The following is a 7,484-nucleotide window of genomic DNA, read 5'->3' on the forward strand; positions in this document are numbered from 1 at the left end:
ACCACAAATCAAATGAAAATTATCCAAACTATAAGGGAATTATATATAACTTTTGAAATTACAAAGAGATTATGTAAAAAAAAAAAACACTAAATCACAGAGGAATAAAGTATAATTTACCCAAAATTTTATTAGTGATTTCCATATTGCTGGTGAGCAATAGAAGTTTGATTACAAGTTAATTAAAACTTAGCAATACGATCCCAGGCATCTGGTGCTACCTAATTATTGCCTATATCATTTGTTATTCACCGGACAACTATCTTTAGGTTTAGTCATTTAGGCCTGTTTTATCGGCCATCCGGCCGCAAGGGATTTTCTTCTCTGTCTTCCACCTCTCCTTGCTGGCGTTTGGCAACCTTATCTTGCTTCAAGTAGACCAAGAGAACAGGGATTGATGCAGGCCATAATTGAACATTTGGTATATCCCTAAATAAGTTACTATTCCTACATATTAAGCAGCTGTTATATGTGAATAAAATTTAGGGTTAATTCCACTTTGTCCCCCCAAACTTTGGACGATTACCCACTTAAGTCCCTAAACTTCAAAATGGGACACTTAAATCCCTAAACTTATAAATACCTCCCACTTAAGGAAAATTGTTAACAAATCCTGAATGCCGTTGGTGGTCGAAGTATCCCATTTTATAAGGGTTTAGGGATTAAAGTGTCCCATTTTATAAGTTCAAGGACTTAAGTGGGAGGTATTTATAAGTTTAGGGACTTAAGTGTCTCATTTTGAAGTTTAGGGATTTAAGTGGATAATCGTCCAAAGTTTGGGGGGACAAAGTGGAATTAACCCTAAAATTTAAGTGTATGACAAAGTTTAAAAAATGCATACGAAATCATTTAAGAAATATTTCTACTCAACATAAAAGGACAACTAAATTCCTACTGAACTTGTCACGTTCCAAACATTAATTTCCTCGACTTAATTTGACCTCTCCACTTCTGTATAAACCTCTCATTTCACCTACAATTGGAACATGATTCATCAAAAGGTCATAGCAAAAGAATTGAGTGAAAAATCAACAGAAGAAGAAATCAATCATTGATTTCAACTCTCAAAGTCATCATACTATAAGCCCTTAAATAATGGAAGGCAAGAAACCTTATTTACCTGTTGTGATCATACACATATTGTACACTGGCATGTTCTTGCTTTCCAAGGATGCATTAATTGGTGGTATGAGTACATATGTGCTCGTCTTCTACAGAGCTGCTGCAACAATCTTCTTAGCTCCCATAACTTTCTTCCTCGAATGGTTTGATTTTCACCATCTTTATAAATTAGCCATTCCTTCATTTTTTATTTTTTTTTTGAATTCTTCCCAACCTTCATGCATATTTTTTGCTTTGATGAACTTATAGGAAAACTGCACCATCACCATCATTAATGACATTTATCAAGATTTTTATGCTCTCCCTATTCGGGTAAGTTCAATTTTGTGAAGGACCTTTGATTCTTCAATTTTGTGACTAGAGTTGAGATCTTAAAAATTAGAAGTTCTAGGTTCAAATTCTCTATCCCCCCACACTTCTTAAACTCCATCCCTCCCCTGCTTTTGGAGGGAGGGGGGAGGGGAGGAATGTCAATGCTCTGGCTCTTAAGTACAAATCTGCATCACTGGCTGCTGTAGCTACTAATACACTTCCAGTTATTACTTTTTTCCTTACGTTTCTATTCAGGTAAAAGATTACACTAACATTAAAAAAAAGTGTTATTATCACTTTACTCCCTTATCGTTTGGTGCTATTATCAATTCCCCCCTTAACGTTATTTTTTAGTCACTTTATCCCCAAGATTAATGGTCAAACTTAACGGAGTTTGTTAATTAAAGTGAAAAGACATGTTTAACCCTTAAAATTATTATCACTTTACCCCCATAAACTATAGTTTCATTATCAATTTACCCCCTAGACTTATTTTTTAGGCAATTTATCCTACCATTAAACCAACTTAGCAAGTTAAAAAACTTTAAAAGCAAATACCCCCCTCTTTGCATAATAAAAATAATAAAAAATTTATAGTGGCTCTTCTTCTTTTTAGTATCAAGAAAAAAAGTCAAAGAATTAATTTCTTTCTTCTAGGCAATCTTATTAATATTGAAAAAAAATAGAAAGATGGAGAGGGGGAGGGGAGAGGGAGAGAGAGAGCTCAATTCTTTTTTTAAAAATTACAAATAAGAAAGAATTGAATGCTTTTATTATTTTAAAATTATTTCACTTTTCTATTTACTACCAAATTCCAATCCTAATCTCGATAATCTTAAAGTAATACGATAATGTTAGATTTTTCTTTATTTTCTTTCTTTGCAAAATTTAATTTTCTGTCTCTTTCTTTCCTATCTCTTTTTCTTTTCCGAGTATTAATAAGTGTGAAAAAAAGAAATTTGAGAAAATCCCTCTTAAAGTGAAAAAAAGGAAGAATAACCATTCCAACTTTTTTATTTTTAATTATATATAAAAAAGGATAAATATATTTAAAAATTTTTAACCATACTAGTTAGATTAACGATTAGGTAAAATGTCTAAAAAATAATGTTAGGAACTAAAGTGATTGTATTACTATAATCTAAATGAATGAAGTGATAATAACAATGTAGTAATACTATAAAATAAACGGGTATTTTTATCCAAAATTTCTTAACATGTTGAGTTCAATTACTTATGGGGGTAAAGTGACTAAAAGATAACGTTAGGGGGTAAACTGACAGTAGTGATATAGTTTAAAGGGGTAAAGTAATAATAACCCTTAAAAAAGAGTATTTTTGAAAGATTTACATAGTAATTAAACAGGATTGGAAATTCATGCCCTCAAACATTTATTGAATTGCATAACTTTTGGATTGTAATGTACCATCTTGTGTCCACTGTTGCCCTAAATCCTAAGACATGTTTATGATCCATGACCTGAATTTATTAAACATGCATGGCAAATTATGTAATTTGGCTTCACATACAATATGAATTATAGTTTATATTTTTAACTCCGTGCAGACTGAAAAGTGTAAAGCTGCAGACTATCCCTGGAGTTGTCAGAGTTGCTGGGGTAGGGATTTGGGGCAGGGACGGTCATACTGATGACCGTCCCTGCACGGTTCATGGTCCAGATTGGACCTCAAAAAAATGTGCGGCTCAGATAACAAGTGGTAACTCGATTTCCGCGCCAAGTGTGGGGCCCACCACTATCTGTTGTGAAAATACAACCTGTGAAAAAAAAGTTACACGGTGAACAAAAGAAGTTACGCGCTGTTGATGAAGAGGAAATTTGTCAGGGACGGTTGCACCTGCAACCGTCCCTGCCCCGAGTCCCTGGGGTAGCTATATGTTTTGGAGGAGCAGCAACTATTGCCTTCTTTAAGGGCCTTTATTTGAGATTATTGGTCCACCATCACTTGTTCAAAAGCCACAGCCAAGAAGGCCAGGGTCAAGTCCCTTCTAGCACCACATGAATAAAGGGTGTATTTCTAATGCTTCTATCCAATGTATTTTGGAGCATTTGGCTTATATTTCAGGTAATAATAAGTAATATCCCTGATAAATTATTTTCCATTTTACACACTTAATGTTTTCAATGATTCCTACTTTGCATAATTAATGTTTATTTTAGACATTTTGTACTCTAAAATAACCAATTACGGTCGGATTGAACCACAAATTTCGGTTTGGATAATTTGCATCATAAAGTTTTCAACTCATTCCAAATTCCCATTGTTCATGAGCTATTAATGAATTAATACAAACTATATGCATCAATTATATCATGTCCATACAAAATTGAAGACAGAAATTTTATCATGTCATGTCTTTGATTGGAAACAGGGCCTAATTCTGAAAAGCTACCCTTCAAAGCTTCCCTGCACGGCCCTTCAATGCTTCCTCAGCACCATTCAGTCATTCATTATCGCTATCGCTTTGGTAAGAGATCCAAATGAATGGAAGCTTGGATGGAGTGACTAATATCCGTTGCATACTCTGTAAGCCTCAACAAATTAGAAATGTTTGGATCAATTATTTTTCATTTTTTCTAACACTATCAATATAAAAATTTCTTTATATGAATTGATTTAGATGCCTGACATTTAATTGCTATTCAAACTTGAAACTCTCTTTTGTGACATGCGTCATGCATTTAAATATACTCGAATAAAGACATATTTATACTGTTAATGTAGAAAAAATTACTCCAAAATATTTAGATGATTATAAGTTTAATTAACAAGAACCCATGAACAGGTAATTGTTGTTGCTGGTGTAACCTTTTACTTGCAAGCTTGGGTCATTGAGAAGAAAGGGCCAGTATTTCTGGCCGTTACACCTCCACTATTGCTGGTATGGGGGAGGGGATTATCAGCATAGGAAGGCAGTTTACTTGAACTGCTTTGATTTGTAATACGAATTTAAATTTCTTTTTTTTTTCTTATGAAATTCATTGTTCATTAGAGTCACATTGCTTTGAATCTGATGAAACGCTTAGGGTAAATTATCTTTTACCCCATTGTGGTTTAAAAACCTATATACAACCCTCTCATGATTTGAATTAAAGTGTTACAATTAGTTTTTTTGTTTTGTTAAAACTAACAATCAATATAAAAAGTTAAACTCAAACTGATAATTTACAAATTCACCCTTTCACTATTTTTTCTTCTTTTTCCTTTTTTCCTTTGCTCTCTCTCTCTCTCTCTCTCTCTCTCTCTCTCTCTCTCTCTCTCTCTCTCAGAGAAAAGATGATTTTGAAAACTCATACTTTGGCCTATAAAATCTTAATTTTCTCCAAATACAAAAGAGATGGAAGGAAAATAATAAATAAATAAATAAGGTGGAAGGGAAATATAAAATAAATAAATGAGAAACAACAAATACCAAATCTTTTTTGACTATAAATATCATTATAAGTTTTTAACCAAATCTCTAACAGTATTTTCTATTTCTTATTTATCTATTTTATTTCAATTTCTTCTTGTTTATGTTTGGAGGCAAAAAAGAGGCAATAAACGGGTAAATTTATCAATTTATTAGTTTGATTTTGACTTTGATTTTGATTTTTTACTATTGACTATTTTTAATGAAAAACTAATAGTGATACATTTACCCAAACTACGAGGGCATTATATATAATTTTTTAAATGATAGGAGGGTGATGTGGTAAAATAGCAAACGATAGAGTGATAAAAAGTAATTTATTCAAACTCTTATGGCTGGGGGACAAATATATAACTATTTCAGGGTCACATATTTGCATATTCCAGCAAAATGATGACATCTTACTAATCATTTTTATTAAATTGCAAGCAAAATCTACATTTTTCCGGTGTTCTAGTAGGGTTCCTACGGGTTGTTGGGCTGTATTAAAAGTCAAAGGAGGAAACCAAGGAAAATGAGGATTGGGCTTCAGATTCCCCAAAAAAACCATACACCACAGAAAAGGATGAAGACCACAGGAGTGCAGCCCAATCAATTGCTTGCTGAATCTGAAAGATGAGAATTCTTTGTCTTGGGTTTGATTGCAAGGGCTGTCATAGTTGGATTGGTCAGGGCCTAGTAGAAACATTAGCGTCGTCCAAAGCAAGTTCTTGACATAGAAATGTACAAATTCTTACTTAAAATATTCTTGCTTTGTAAAATATTAGTTATTAATATACCTAAACATTATTTTTAAGAGTTATTACACTAACTGAATAACTATTTTGAAGGTTTGACATAATAAGGAAAAACTTCTATCTATTTCCTGTATTAGTTTTTTCTGATTTCCATTTTACTATTTTATGCTAATGATTTATTTGAATGACCACCCATTTTGCAGCACCATCCTGGCGAAATAGAACCCTTACCACATTTTTTTATCTTTCTTGAATCAAGGAGGATTTAAAGAAGTGTAAAGCATTATAAGGACAGCATACCAGTTAAAACAAACTTTATATAGTTCAAGAAGAGATTTAATGGACAGATTGGAAAATGGATTAAAGAGAACTCCATTAATTAAGGATCGAACACTCTCCTCTTTGCTGCTACGCGATATTTTTGTTCTTAGTGAGTATACAATTTCAAGAAACTTTTGAAGAGTCTAGGTTCTTTTCAACTATTAATCAAAATTAGGACAACTACAATTTCTTTAAGCATTAGGATGATGACTAATGACGGATTTATTAAGAGATGAACGAAATCTAAAGCACGGAAGATAAACCAATGAATCAAAACAAATTTAAATGCCAATCCCATCAAGCAACTTGGACAAATCAATGAAGAGTATTCATGAATCCGTGATGAAATCAAAATGAAGTTATTGTTTAACACTTGTTGAAATCATTCATGTTGATCTTGGTAGTTATCTTTCATGTTACCAGGCATATATATTATACAAGACAAATAATATTCACGATGAAAAATGTGAGAGAAAAATTAATTGCCAGCCTCTTTGATCTCCTTTATGTGATAAGGAATATCAACTGACAGCTAGTAAACAAAAGAAAAATGTTATTCCTACTCTTACTATCATTTTTGTTTTATAGTTTTTATTTATTAAGCTATATGATAAGTATAACAAATGGTGGGAGTATGGCTAACAAAATATGAAATACAAATAACATTTCTCAAACAAAATCAAATGGCCCTGAACAAATCCTGAAAGTTATAACTTAGACATATGGCCAAATGGTGAAAGAGGAAAGCGGTAAGAAATTTTAGTTAACTTCTTGCATAACCAAGGATAATTCACTTTCTTCTTCCTTTAGTAGTTTTATCTTCTTCCTTAAAGCTTTAATGGAATGTTTTCCCCCTTTCCCTCTGTAATGGAACGTAATTCATCAGTAGGGAATCTTCTGAAGCAATCACAAGACAGAGTTTCTGATTTACACTATGCCTAAATATCAATATGGCTACCCAATCTGTATTTTCACATATATAACCAGGGATAAATCCTTTTTTTTTTCTAAAGAGGATTATAGTGATTCTCTACTTATCATCCAATCAGGGATAAATCTTTTATAAACTATATGTCATGATTAAACTATTCATATAATTTGTCTTTTTCAACTGATCATGTGATCTCAAGCATGCAAAACTGTTGGTTTAGATAATTTTCACATATATTCATAGTACATAAGCCATAAACCAATTAAAGTACAACAAAAATCTAATATTAATAACTACTTTAAAAATTTTAATTGGTCCCAAAAATATGGATTATATGTGATCTTATTTTAAAAAATTATAACTGCAACAAATAACTAGCTAAGTAAAAAAAAAAACTTAATTTACCTTCATCAGAAATATGCTTCTAATTCAACCACTCTTCTAGTGCTTCAGCTTTCATTTTCTTCTTCCTTCAGTTTTTTCTTCTTCTTCTTTTCTTGAGACTTTACTGGACTCTTTTCCCTTTTCCCTGTCTCCATTTGGTCCTGCTTTTCTTGAGTAAATCATTAGTAGGCAATCTTCGTTAAGTAATAGCAAAACCAAGTTTGTCGTTTATACTATGCCTAAAC

This window comes from Coffea arabica, chromosome 7e (assembly GCF_036785885.1).
Source record: "Coffea arabica cultivar ET-39 chromosome 7e, Coffea Arabica ET-39 HiFi, whole genome shotgun sequence".
Classification (NCBI taxonomy): Eukaryota; Viridiplantae; Streptophyta; class Magnoliopsida; order Gentianales; family Rubiaceae; genus Coffea; species Coffea arabica.